Source organism: Myxocyprinus asiaticus, chromosome 8 (assembly GCF_019703515.2).
Source record: "Myxocyprinus asiaticus isolate MX2 ecotype Aquarium Trade chromosome 8, UBuf_Myxa_2, whole genome shotgun sequence".
In the NCBI taxonomy this organism is placed as follows: Eukaryota; Metazoa; Chordata; class Actinopteri; order Cypriniformes; family Catostomidae; genus Myxocyprinus; species Myxocyprinus asiaticus.
Genome location: NC_059351.1, coordinates 25,518,268 through 25,533,779, shown reverse-complemented (window position 1 = coordinate 25,533,779; position 15,512 = coordinate 25,518,268).

Sequence of the window (15,512 nt, the reverse complement as noted above, 5' to 3'; positions counted from 1 at the left end):
AACTGGCAAATCTGGTGCAGTCCATGAGGAGGAGATGCACTGCAGTACTTAATGCAGCTGGTGGCCACACCAGATACTGACTGTTACTTTTTGACCCCCCCCCCCCCTTTGTTCAGGGACACATTATTCCATTTCTGTTAGTCACATGTCTGTGAAACTTGTTCAGTTTATGTCTTAGTTGTTGAGTCTTTTTATGTTCATACAAATATTTATACATAGTTGGACTCAAGATGGAGCCGAGTATGGCTGCTGCATTGCGAGCTCCGACACAACATTGCAGTTGTTTGTTTTGTTTACAATTCTTATGTTTGTTGTCTTGGATGTTGTCTGCCTTATTGTCTACAACAGACAAACACTTTTGGACATTGGTTCTGAAATTGCACACCGTAAACCGGACTTCAAATTCCTCAATGCTGACCCGCTGTTTACAAACACGGCAGTGGAGCCCTTTATCTAGGCAGCCCAGCCGCGGAAACGCAGAAGGAAAAGGGGAAGGAGAGCTGGCGTTCTCAGAGTAAGACATCGCGCAAATCAACCCCCGCTACCCAGTATTCTACTGGCAAATGTCCAGTCTCTGGTCAACAAGCTCTGCAAGCTGAGAGCATGGATCTCTTTCCAACGAGAGACTGCTGCATTATCTGCCTTACAGAAACTTGGATGTCTGCGGAACCCGCAGACCAATTCAGACATTGAACCAGTGGGGTTCTCCATGCACCCAACGGACAGAGCGAAAGACCTCCCAGGTAAAAGCAGAGGTGGTGGTGTATGTTTTATGATCAACAAATCCTGGTGTGATCAGAGGAATGTACATTCTATCAAGTCTTTCTGCTCTCCTGATCTGGAATTTCTCATGCTTCTGTGTCGAGCATTCTGGCTACTGAGTGAATTCACAGCGGTCATTATCACAGCTGTGTACATCACCCCACAAGCCGACACAAACCAGGCACTCAAGGAACTGTATGGGAGTAAAAGTGAGCAGGAAACTGCGCACCCTGAGGCCACGTTCATTGTGACCGGGGACTTTAACAAAGCCAATTTAAAATCAAATCACACCAAAATACCACTGACACACGAGGGGACCGGGTTTTGGACCATTGCTACTCTCCCTTCCGGGATGGCTACAAATCCCTCCTCCACCCACCATTTGGCAAATCGGACCACTCTTCCATTTTGCTTACAGGCAGAAACTGAAACAGGAAGCACCCACCCTCAGAACGATCCAGTGCTGGTCGGACCAATCAGATTCTATGCTAAAAGACTGTTTTGATCACACGGACTAGGAGATGTTCCGGTCCGCCTCTGATGATGACATTGAGGTTTACGCTGATAGCATAATGGGTTTCATCAGAAAGTGCGTAGAGGACGTTGTTCTGACCAAAACAAATACAGATCTACCCCAACCAGAAGCCATGGATAAATAGCGATGGGACCTCCGCTTTTAATTCCGGGAACACGGAGGAGCATAAACAAGCCAGTTATGAACTCCGCAAAACAATCAGAGCAGCCAAACGCAAGTACAGGGACAAGATTGAAGGACAGTTTAACACCACCAACTCTAGAAGCATGTGGCAGGGAATTAATATCATCACAGACTTTAATGGGAATAAAAACTCAGCCGTGAACACCACTGCTTGATGAGCTTAATACTTTTTATGCTCGTTTCGAGGGAAATAACACCGCCCTCACGGAGAGAGGTCTTGCGGCCGAAGCTACAGAGGTTAGTTCACTCTCCGTCTCTGTAGCGGATGTTACCCGATCCTTCCGACTGGTGAATATCCATAAAGCCGCGGGTCCAGACGGTATTCAGGGCCGCAACAGTGTGTGCATGAACCAACTGGCTGGTGTTTTTACGGACATTTTCAGCCTTTCCCTCTCCTTGTCTGTGGTCCCCACATGCTTTAAAATGTCCACCATTGTGCTTGTACCAAAGCAATCCAAAATCACTTGCTTAAATGACTTGCGTCCTGTTGCTCTGACCCCCATCATCAGCAAATGCTTTGAGAGGCTAATCAGACATTACATCTGCTCTGTGCTGCCTCCCTCACTGGACCCATTGCAGTTTGCTTACCGCAACAACCGCACCACTGATGATGCCATTGCATCTACACTACACACTGCTCTCTCCCACCTGGAAAAAAGGAACACTTGAAAGTGAAAGTGAGAGGACGTTTCTTTTTTGCTGAGTTTATATACACACATTAAATGGCAAATTATATTAACATTATATACACATAACTTAAATTGCACAAATTATAGAGAGTCAATAAAGAAAATGGCAGAATACTTACAGATTGCCAATTTAAAATTTAACCCGCCCCTACTAGATTTCATTGATGCAATATCATCAATGACTTTGTCATATCTGCCCAGAAATCACATGGTTGATACTAATTTTCTCTAGACCACGAGGTGATCCTGTGTCATGGTGTACTTATACTGCTGATCATGGTTATCTTGTGTTTGGTCAGAATGTAAGAATGCCTTATGAACATCCATAATTCTAACCATATAGAGACTTTAAGGCTGAGTAGCCTGTCAGAAACAACTCGGGGCACCTTTCTCCCAACGTGATCTTGCGAGTTTGGGGCGGGGTGGCATGATTTGGGGCACCTTTCTTCCATCATAAGCCAGATGCAGAGCGGCACAATTCGGGGCACCTTTTTCTGCCCCAGAGAGCATTGCCGCAGTAGGTGGCTGCCTATACCGCCTATGCCAGGATCCGCTACTGAGTGCTTTATTGTGTATTTAAATGTATTGTGCACTGGTGCTTTTTTTTTTTTTAAACCCCATATTTAACCTCATACAACCATATAAAATTCTTAGATATTTAATTTCCGGTTTTGAATTATTAATCACTGGTACAATATGCTAAAGTAGATCATTTAGTTACAGAACAGACATGTTATGGGTTTTAAGAGAAAAACAAATGGATCAGTAAATTTCACAAACACCTGAGAGACTGCTCTGTAAGAACACACAACTATTTATAATTATTTAATCATTATATTTAGAATTCTTGTTATTTGAGGGGCTTTCAGAGCAGATATATCCACCTTATTCTTACGCCCCATGATGCTTTGCGTGAAATGTGGGAGGTACATCTGCTAAGAAATAAACAGTTGTAGTTGCACAGTACGTTCATAAATGTTTTCATTGCGGTGATCATTCATTCATACTTCTAGATGTGTGAGCACAGTCTGATGGATCAATATACAAATAGCTGTTCCATCTTTAAAAAGGCCCTATTATGCTTTTGGGGATTTTGCCTTTCCTTTAGTGTGTAATATAGCTGTTTGTGCATGTAAAAGGTCAGCAAAGTTAGAAAGCACAAAGTCCTCGCAAAAGGGAGTTACTCCCCTCCCATAGACAACACTGCTCAAGAACTACAAGAAATTGTAGTCCATCCATTTCTTCCGTAAATTATCTACGTCACTATGTAACACATTTGCATAATGCCCACTAAAGGCTACTTTGGCCCGCCCTCAAACAAATGTAGTTATAGCAGAGGTCAGTATGAGTTGGGTTAGTGTTGTTGCAGTGTCGAGAAGATGCTGTTTTCTTCACTGCAAAAGCAAAACCTCTTTGTTTGGACTTCCAAAGGCAGACGAATTGAAGAATCAGTGGTTAAAATTTATTTGAATTATTTAGCAGTACAACCACAACCAATGCCGTATTTTCATGATGGTTCCTCCTGAAAGGTGGTGCAGTTTCCACTTTGTTGGGACAATCTGGTGCTTCAGGATCACAACCTGTAATTATGCTTGATTATTTGTGGATTTATCTGCTACCAAGAGTTCAAATGCAGAGTTTTGCGTTGTAGCTACGGTGTACACCCAGTGCACAGCTGTAGGCCTCTGCTAACCTGCTAGCTAATGTTATTGTGTTGAAATAGTTTTGCTAATCACCTGCTGGCCCACTTTTACCTACAATTTTGTAGAATTATGCAGATTGTTTGTCATTCTTACTATCATGAATTGTGATCAAGTGTGGAGTTGGATATATTTTTACCAATGGTAATTTTAGGTCTGCAATCCACGGTAGTGCTCAGCTAACTTGCTATGTAATGTTATTGTTTTGGTAAGGTTTTACTATTCAGCTGTGGGCCAGCTTTTACCTAAAACTGTTTAAGAAAATGGTCGATCTCAAGAGTCTAATGTAATTACAAGCTGTAATGTTTCAGCCGCTATCCATGGTAGTCCACGGCTAACTTGCTCATTAACTCCCTAATACACCCGGTAATGTCCAGCCGGGAGTAAGCCTCTGTTCTCCGTTCATATCTCGGGCGAAAAAAAGTTCAGCTGCACCCATTCCAACAAAAGATGACTAACTTAGGTGCGCTACATGCCTTACATGAAGCTTTGTTAGGTTCACAATAATCAACAGTGTACTTGTAAGAAAGCTACAAAAGTAAAACTTACCACTGTGAAACGTCCTGCTCAAGTTGTGCTTGCGAAGGTGGTTCGGGCCGATCAGTTTGTTCTTCCAAACTTTCATTATCGAACTCGGACTCAAACTGGTACGGCAAAAACCGACGCCATTGTTACCATAGTTACAGTAGTTTACAGCTGTTAAGGAAGCCTGAAACTCAGTTATAGTAAGGGGTGTAACATTTCCGACACACGCTCTAGGCGGTTGACCAATCACAACAGACTAGGCGAGCTGACCAATCAGAGCAGACTGGGCTTTTTTGGAAAAGGGGGCTTTAAAGAGACAGGACCTAAATCAGAGTGTTTGAGCCAGAGGATGAAAATAGGTTTAGCAGAAATGTACAATGAGAAAAATAATGTTTTTTTTTTTTTTTTTTTTTTTTACATTAAAACATGTAAACCTATTCTAGAAGACCCCCAATATAAAATTATGAACCTGTAAATTAGCATAATATGGGCTCTTTAATAGAGGTTTGGGAGAACGATTTAAAGAAGTGGCCTCAGGATGTATGTAGAGCTATGAATCGCACGTTAACACTGAGTTCTGTAAGGATTTATGCATTATGTGTTCTAGCTGAAATGACTTGAGCAAAATGTAATACAATACTCACTAAGACTTTGTTTATAGCTGGTATTTGTTTTGTTCAATGATTCAAAATAAAATGACTCACTTTTTGACTGTTTATTGACTGATCACACATTACGTGTTGGTCTTGTACATCTGTTTCTCAAACCATTTGTAACATTTGCTGTAACACAGTGCCACCTATTGGATTCTTGAAGAACAACAGGTATTGTAATTAATGCACATCAGAGTATTAAGATTTATCTCGGGTGATCCGTTCACATGTGGTCAGATGAGACACATCGCTGTTGGTCACACAAATGCATCTCCTGTGAGCACTTGTGACATATAGCATCAATACATCATAAATTAATAAACCGGAAATATGTCACAAAAGACAAAGCAGCTTGGAAAAATGGCGCATCATGTACAGCTGAAATTTCATCTACAAAATTTTTCCTGATCGGATGGTTATTTCCTTTTAAAGCCATGTGCCACCAGAGTCATGAACAGTTTAAACTCTTGATTTAGCGCAGCAGTAGATTGACAGATAAGGAGTGGTGTCCCGGACTGTGTTTACAGCATTTCAAAATGCGTTTTTGACTACCTCCTTATGTGTTTTTGTGATTCAATCACAAAAGGTTTTGCACACCTGTATATAGTGCTAATCACTTGTCATCGGATGATCTGAATCACATCCTAATATCAGCTGTAAATGGGGTCTATACGACCATTCATTTGCAAATGCTACAGAACAACTTCCAGCGGTAGTTCATCCCACATCCATTTCCCCAGTAAGACCCCCAGGAATAAGGTGGATATATATGAACATTCCTTAAAGATATATATAAAAAAAAAAAAGCAAACTAATTTAAAACAAAATGTTTTAAATATTATGGTCACAACACGTGCCATTGTTTAGAGGCAAGAACAGGTTAAATTGGTAAAAACACATTTATCTAATTCATTTTCATGATTTCATTAAAATTAATTTAAAATAGACATACAGTATATATATTTTTTTACGTTTTCAAATAGCCTTTTAATAACCCTAATTCGTCACTGACCATTATGCAGTACCTTATTAATTATAACTACAATGATAATAAACATATATATATATATATATATATATATATATAAATTATAAACTCAGCAAAAAAAGAAACATCCTCTCACTTTCAACTGCTTTTATTTTCAGCAAACTTAACATGTGTGAATATCTGTATGAACATAAAGATTCAACAACTAAGAAAAACTGTTAGTCACATGTTTCACAGACATGTGACTAACAGAAATGGAATAATGTGTCCATGAACAAAGGGGGGGTCAAATCAATAGTGACGGTCAGTCTCTGGTGTGGGCACCAGCTGCATTAAGCACTGCAGTGCATCTCCTTCTCATGGACTGCACCAGATTTGCCAGTTCTTGCTGCGAGGTGTTACCACACTCTTCCACCAAGGCACTTGCAAGTTCCCAGACATTTCTGGGGGGAATGGCCCTAGCCCTCACCCTCCGATCCAACAGGTCCCAGACATGCTCAATGGGATTGAGATCCGGGCTCTTCGCTGGCCATGGCAGAACACTGACATTCCTGTCTTGCAGAAAATCACGCACAGAACGAGCAGTATGGCTGGTGGCATTGTCATAATGGAGGGTCATGTCAGGATGAGCCTGCAGGAAGGGTAACACATGAGGGAAGAGGATGTCTTCCCTGTAATGCACAGCGTTGAGATTGCCTCCAATGACAACAAGCTCAGTCCGATGATGCTGTGACACACCACCCCAGACCATGACGAACCCTCCACCTCCAAATTGATCCCGCTCCAGAGTACAGGCCTCAGTGTAATGCTCATTCCTTCGACGATAAACGCAAGTCCGACCATCACCCCTGGTGAGACAAAACCGTGACTCGTCAGTGAAGAGCACTTTTTGCCAGTCCTGTCTGGTCCAGCAAAGGTGGGCTTGTGCCCATAGGCGACGTTGTTGCTGGTGATGTCTGGTAAGGACCTGCCTTACAACAAGCACTCAGTCCAGCCTCTCTCAGCCTATTGCGGACAGTCTGAGCACTGATGGAGGGATTGTGTGTTCCTGGTGTAACACAGGCAGTTGTTGTTGCCATTCTGTACCTGTCCCGCAGGTGTGATATTCGGATGTACCGATCCTGTGCAGGTGTTGTATACACGTGGTCTGCCACTGCGAGGATTATCAGCTGTCCTTCCTGTCTCTCTGTAGTGCTGTCTTAGGTGTCTCACAGTATGGACATTGCAATTTATTGCCCTGGCCACATCTGCAGTCCCCATGCCTCCAAGCAGCATGCCTAAGTCACGTTCATGCAGAGCAGGGACCCTGGGCATCTTTCTTTTGGTGTTTTTCAGAGTCAATAGAAAGGTCTCTTTAGTGTCCTAAGCTTTTATAACTGTGACCTTAATTGCCTGCCGTCTGTAAGCTGTTCGTGTCTTAACAACCATTCCACAGGTGTATGTTCATTAATAGTTTATGGTTCATTGAACAAGCATGGAAAACATTGTTTAAACCCTTTATAATAAAGATCTGTAAAGTTATTTGGATTTTCACAAAATTGTCTTTAAAATACAGTGTCCTGAAAAAGGGACGTTTCTTTTTTTTTTTTTTTTTTCCGAGTTTATTAATACTTTAAAAACATTTTAAAAAGTTTAATAATAAACTTTAATATTTATAACTTTATTTACATAGGATGGAACCTAAAAAGAAAGAGAAAAAATAATATGAGCAAAAAGATTGCTCAGTTAGGGATTGAGAGTGTTATGGAAATTTTAAATACTGACCCAAGTAAACCTAACTCCATAAATTACCTGACTAACCTGCTGGTCTCCTAGTTTCCCAGCCCGCTGGTACCTTTTTCATCAGTGCATTACAACTCCAAGTCCACTGAGAGGTTGGCGGTCCTGGGGGTCTTACTGGGTTAGACAATACCCACTCAATCCAAGAATCTTGTATTCTGTCACTACAAGCTAGCGACTAAACCATAATACCCATCTCACATCTAGACTTATGGTGCAACATAATAACTCAACCCAGACTCCAGTTTCTCTGCCGTCTCATTTATTAGTATGAGGCCGGGGGCTCCATCAGACACAGCTGTGGAACTCTCAAGGAAAGGTTAAAACACGAGTTTTTTAGATGATATTATGTGATCCCTCCTGACACTTACATGCTTCATTCAGATAGGAATAAGTTAGTTAGAATTAGCTAATCATCTTGGCAAGAGATCAACATTATGAATTATGGTTACAACAGAGAAAGTGGTGTTAACTCTGATCATTCTGGTTAAAACAAGCTGCATGTTCCAGTAAGTGGGGTTCAACAATTGTAGGTTCCGATTTTTAGTTCCCCTTAAAATATTCCATTTGCACTCACTGTTTACTGATCTCTTTCTGAGCTACTCTTCATATTTAATCCAAAAATTGCCATCACATGCAGGGTTGCGAGGGTTACTATTCCACTATAGATTACAGAATACATGCTGTAAAATGTAATTTGTAACATATTTCATTAGATTACTCCAGGTCAGTAACATATTCTAAATACTTTGGATTACTTCTTCAGCACTGGTAGATTTTTTTCACTTGTTTTGACTATAACAATTCTGCCAGTACAGTAAGACAAAATACATATGTTAAAAATACTTTTTCTGAAAAACCTAAATATCTTATGCAGTGTTGTTTCTAAAAGTGTTGTTTTAAGGATTTTTAGATATTTTTACAAGAAAACAATACAAAACTTATCATCAAGAATACGATTTTCGACCTAATATCAAAAGGTCTTACTAGAAAAAAAAAAAAGAAAAAAAGAAATGATCTAACATGAATTTTCTTGATAAAATATTATCGTGCCTGATAACGTGCATGTAAAATGGCTAGAAATAGCATTTTAGTTTAGCGTAAAGCTGACAATTTACACAAGGTTTATTTCCATTTCTTCTGCTCCAAACTTACTTCAAACTTACTTCTCTGTCTGCTCGTATGAATGTAACACATCATAAGAAAGTGCTTCACCACTGTTCAAATGCACTTTGGATCACATCATTTATATGTATAAATGTTTTCCATCTGAAACGACTAAATATTAAATGAAACAAATGACAATACAATGCAAAGTAATCTCTTCAGTAATCAAAATACTTTTTGAATGTAACTGTATTCTAATTACCAATAATTTAAATTGTAACTGTAGTGGGATACAGTTACTTATATTTTGTATTTTAAATACGTAATCCCGTTACATGTATTCCGTTACCCCCAACCCTGCTTACATGTGGGTGTCAACAAGTCATTACCAATATATTAAAATATTTATGATGGGAGACATAAAAATGTAGTGCATTATAGAAATGACCCCTATACATTCTTTGGAATTTCACACAATTAGTTTGAAATCCAATCAGTTCATAATTGTGACCTGCCATTTTTTAAATGTAAATCATGAATCCATTGCTCTGTCTAATATCAGCAGATTTTATGCTATAGTGGTCAGCTGATATGGTTCATTTTCTACAGAATCTCTTGGGGAAGGTAAATGTCACAAAATGTCAGCAATGGGAAAGCCAAACATTACCTTATTTATTATGCCCAGTCATTTTCAACAGGTTTAGTACAACCTCTTACCGTTCACTCCACTTTTTCAGGTCAGTGGAGATGCATTTTGCCACACTAAATAGGCTTTTCATTACTTTACAACACAGCGAATCATTCTGATGGATTTTACGAGCATTTTGGGTATGAAGTAATTTTGCATACAAGTGATTTTAAGTTTGCCATTTAAATGGCTCTCATCTGAATTGGGTTATTAACATCAAAATGTAGTGAAAACTGAATGATTTACGTTCTTAATGCACATTCTTGGACTTGTGTGTGAAATCTTCGTAATCTTTTATCAAAAAATAATAACTTTAACCTCCAACCACCTGGCTCCATTCTGGTATGTAATGCCCACTTTTCAGAATCCAATCAATTCCCGATGGATTAAACCAAGTCCCGTCCTACATTTCTCCTATTTAAACATCTTGTTTTGCTCTGAAATGTGTCAAATTGCAGAGTAGCATGAGTTGCAAATGCTTTTGGGACTTTAAAGTGGTGAGTACAGATTCTTATTCGTATTCAACTGACAATCCAACAACTAAATTGTCTACCTGGATAGCTGGAATGTGTCATATGCAGTACTGCACAACAGGTCGATAAATGTGTCATACTGAAGGCTTGCTGCAAACTAATGGTTTTACGTCTGCTGGTCACAGTGGAAATCCTCAAACTTATATCAAGACTCACCAGCATCCAAATAATATATGAACTGAGATAAATCTATAAAACTGGTGCACACATGATCAATAAAATCTAAACTGTCATGATACTTCATTTTCTATCTGCACTCATCCATCATTACGAAGAACAAAGCATCAATTAGGCTGTATCCTGTTTCTTCTTTTTGGGTCACTATGGAATGGCCTACACATTCAGAACAGAATAACGGTTATCATCTTATCAAATAAGACAGCACAATTTCGAGGTGGCATGCACCAGTCAAGCAACTGCCATTGAGAAGATGAATGGGAAATCAGGTCGCTCTCTCCATGTTCTATGTTAAGTAGATCTATTATTGACCTCCTTAACAAACATGACTGAGCACACCAATGAATGTATTTAAGTGTGATACTAGTACAAATACATAGTGCAGACATGATCATAAAGAGTTGGTATACTGTAGAAAAGACTTTCAAATGAAGCACAACCCTGTCACTCTCAACAGCACGACAAGTGTTATTCAACAGATGAGTTGATACTGTAGCAGCCACACAATCTGCATCGTATCCACACACATGAATCTGAAACGAGATGAGCAGGACTGAGCTCCTGACAAGGCAATACCACCGTCCACCAGCCATGCATGCAGTGGCACGAGACCTTAAAATAGGAAGCTGCTCCATACCTACGAATGCCAAGATGGGGATCGGAGCAGATAATGCATCTGACTATCCAAAGGCGTGATTTGACAATTAAAAAAAAAAAAAAAAAAAAAAAAAAAACACACTGAAGCACATTTGCTTTTTCCAAAAGCTGTTTGACTAGTCACACATAAGTGTGACCATTTGCCATCAGGAAACTGTGAATAAAAGGTAAAAGCAAAAACCAGGGCACAACAATATTTTTTTTTTCTTTTTCTGCTGTCCCAATTCATGGCCAGGAGTTCAGATTTTTACTTGCCCTGATAATCTTTACTGTCCCCACCACAAAAAGCATGATTTGTAATTTGCTATTTTTATGCTATATGCCAGTGTAAATCTAAACATATAGTCTAAATTTGTAATTTAACATTTCTATGTATGTGGCCACGACAGGCGCAAAGCGCTATGCGCAACCACCGTGTACAACGTCTTATCCAATTTTCATAAGTGGAGTGCTAATCCCAAGCACAATTTTTGTGCCAGCGCAAGTGGACGTGGGTGGAAGTGTTTGCACTATCAGTGGGTGTATTGTATGGTAATGAATTGGCGCAAAGTGTAATTTGCTATTCTCCTGGGAAATAGGTTATTGCGCCAAGAACCACATCTGTTTTCAGTGCAAAGTCTCCAATCAGTTCCTTCATTTGCAGTTTGGAGATTCCACCAGCAGGTTTACAATAAAGTTCACGTCCAAACTCTGAAAATATAGCGTAATATCAAATTATGGCTACAACAGAGATTGTCATTTTATAGTAGTAGTAGTAGTAGTAGTAGTATTTACAATTGTATTTATGATCTAATTTGTATTAGTAATTTTCCACCTGTTGTCAGTGTGATTTTATGTCACTGCAAAAGGGGTCGGTGAAAGTTGTAGTGGGTAACATTTTTGGTTTTGGGGAGGTCATTTAATACGATTTTTTTGACCACTTCATTTTGATTTTATTTTTGCTTCGTTTAAAGTGCAATTTGAATACAGAAGTTTGTGTGTCTCAATAAATAAAAATGTTTATATAACAAAATCGACCAGTAGAAGTAGTGTGTGCAAAAAAATAAAAAAAAAACAATCCCTCGAATACTAGCCATAATGTGTGCGTCACTTAATCAGTGTGGTTAATAATACTACATTCTCTAATGGAGCCTGCATCCAAATCCTGAACCACATTTCCATGCATATAAAAGGAGCGTGTCACTGTCATAGAAATATGCCTGACATTCAACAAGGACACAGTCAATGCACAAAAGAACATTTTTTTAATTCTTCTAATTCATTGCATACAGTCCATTTACACTACCAACTTCTTATGAATGTGCTGTCTTTATTTAAAATTGCTGGTGCTTGACAGGGAATGGACTACATAAGACACAGATGGTGAAATAACAAGAGAAGAACATCTGGATGAAATTGCACTTGACCCAGCCCATTAGCGCTTGTGCGCGCAATTTCACCAAACTCCCTTGCACCTAGACTTGGCGCATTCTTGCACAAAAACACCAACACTTATGGGTGAAGCCAGACTCAAATTATTCTTACATTTCTCAAAATCATTTTGGTTATATTACAGACAGTTAGCCCTTTCACATGCATATAATCTGTCTAAAGTATCTCCATTGAGAGAACAGCAGTTTGTAGATGAATGTGTTTGCAATGAACAACTTTTCTGTAATAGTGTTTGGGTGCAGAAACGCATCCCACTAGCAGGTGGACCTTTCCATAATTCAATTTATTATCAGCCCAATGAGTTTCCCATTTTTGTGGCTGACCAACGGGCAACAAATGCTGCCAGCTAATAACCATTTACTATGAGAAACAAAGGTCTTACCACACTTACTAGCCTGAAAAGCTGAATTCTACACTGAGCTACATTCAAATCTTTATATTCAAATCTATAACTTTACACATGATAGAAGGAACCAATAGTAGCTAGTAGCACAGAAATTGCCAACATACGCTTTAATAACCATCAAATTATCAAAATATATTTAATATTATGACAACAAGAAAATGTCAAATGTGTCCTATTTCTTCGACCCGTATTCATGTCATGCGACATTTACGTCAGGAAAGTGTTACTGTATCTGACCAATTATAGAAATTATCCAGGCTGTTCCTCAAAAACTGTCATTCTACTGCTCTTCTCTGTGCACTCAAAACTTACAACTCCATAATGTCAAAATATACATCACTAATCTGGATAATTTTGCAAACCAGCAGACAAAAGGCCTATATTTACCCCCTTTGACACTGTCAAAGTTCTTTACTGGTGTGGGTTAGAAGATCTACTGACATACATGCGAGCATACACTTTGGTGCCCTTTGTTAAATCTTGCATTAGAATGGTGGGTGATATCCAATATATGTCTCATAATAAAGTCATAAAGTAAATCCACCATTAACAACTAATAAAGAGCACCACAAAATATATTCATAATAAAGAGATAATACAGTAGTTTATCTGAAGGGCAGTTAGGAGTGAGAAATTAAGTAGGGCTACAAAATCAAACGTTAAGGACATTGGAGACTTCAACAGAAAAACGAGATTCTAATTAGGAAAAAAACCTGTTAAGTCCCTTTTGGTACATTGTGTTAAATGTAAACCCAATAATATTGTTGGATGTATTGAAGTGTTAATATAACAAATGCTACCGAATAATTATCTATGCATACCAGACACAGTACGAAAAAAAAAACTAAAAAAACTAAAAAAATAATAGTATTTATATATTTTAAAAATACCAGTTCAAAAACCTAACAATGTACAGCATACACATATACTGTACATTAAGTATTTTAAGTACTGCAAGTAAAATATGTATATAAAATATTTTATATAAAACTATATATATTATTTTATAAACTTAATTTCATATTAAATTGTAAAGTTAAGTTAATTTTACTTTCATATACTCAATTTGAATGCAAAAACTTGCAAAAGAAATCAAGCAATATATATATATATATATATATATATATATATATATATATATATATATATATACAGTTGAAGTCAGAAGTTTACATAAACTTGGGTTGAAGTAATTAAAACTCATTTGTTAACCACTCCACAGATTTAATATTAGCAAACTATAGTTTTAGCAAATCGTTTAGGACATATACTTTGTGCATGACACAAGTAATTTTTCCAACAATTGTTTACAGACAGATTGTATCACTTTTAATTGGCTATAATCACAATTCCAGTGGGTCAGAAGTTTACATACACTAAGCTAACTGTGCCTTTAAGCAGCTTGGAAAATTCCAGCAAATGATGTTAAGCCTTTAGACAATTAGCTTCTGATAGGAGGTGTACTGAATTGGAGGTGTACCTTTGGATGTTTTTTAAGGCCTACCTTCAAACCTGCCTCTTTGCTTGACATCATGGAGAAAAAAAAATCAGCCAAGACCTCAGAAAAAAAAAATGTGGCTCTCCACAAGTCTGGTTCATCCATGGGAGCAATTTCCAATTGCCTGAAGGTACCACGTTCATCTGTATAAACAATAGTATGCAAGTATGAACACCATGGGATCATGCATCCATCATACCGCTCATGAAGGAGACATATTCTGTCTCCTAGAGATGAACGTAGTTTGGTGCAAAAAGTGCAAATCAATCCCAGAACAGCAAAGGACCTTGTGAAGATGCTGGAGGAAACAGGTAGACAATTATCTATACCCACAGTAAAACGACACCTATATTTCAATGTAACCTGAAAGGCTGCTCAGCAAGGAAGAAGCCAATGCTCCAAAACCGCCACAAAAAAGCCAGACTACAGTTTGCAAGTGCACATGGGGATAAAGATCTTACACTTTGGAGAAATTTCCTCTGGTCTGATGAAAATTTAACGTTTTGGCTATAATGCCATCGTTATGTTTGGAGGAAAAAGGGTCTTCCAAATGGACAATAACCCCAAGCATACCTCCAAAGTTGTGGCAAGATGGCTTAAGGACAACAAAGTCAAGGTATTGGAGTGACCATCACAAAGACCTGACCTCAATCTGATAGAAAATTTGTGGGCAGAACTGAAAAAGCGTGTGCGAGCAAGGAGGCCTACAAACCTGACTCAGTTACACCAGTTCTGTCTGGAGGAATTGTCCAAAAGTTCAGCAACTTATTGTGAGAAGCTTGTGGAAGGCTACCCAAAATGTTTGACCCAAGTTAAACAATTTAAAGGTAATGCTTCCAAATACTAACAAATTGTATGTAAACTTCTGACCCACTGGGAATGTGATAAAGAAAGAAAAGCTGAAATAAATAATTCTCTCTACTATTATTCTGACATTTCACATTCTTAAAATAGTGATCCTAACTGACCTAAGACAGGGAATGTTTTCTACGATTAAATGTCAGGAATTGTGAAAAACTGAGTTTAAATGTATTTGGCTAAGGTGTATGTAAACTTCTGACTTCAACTGTAAACACACACACACACACAGAGATCAGCTACAACATTAAAACCACCTGCCTAATATTGTGTAGGTCCCCCTTGTGCTGCCAAAACAGCGCCAACCCGCATCTCAGAATAGCATTCTGAGATGCTGTTCTTC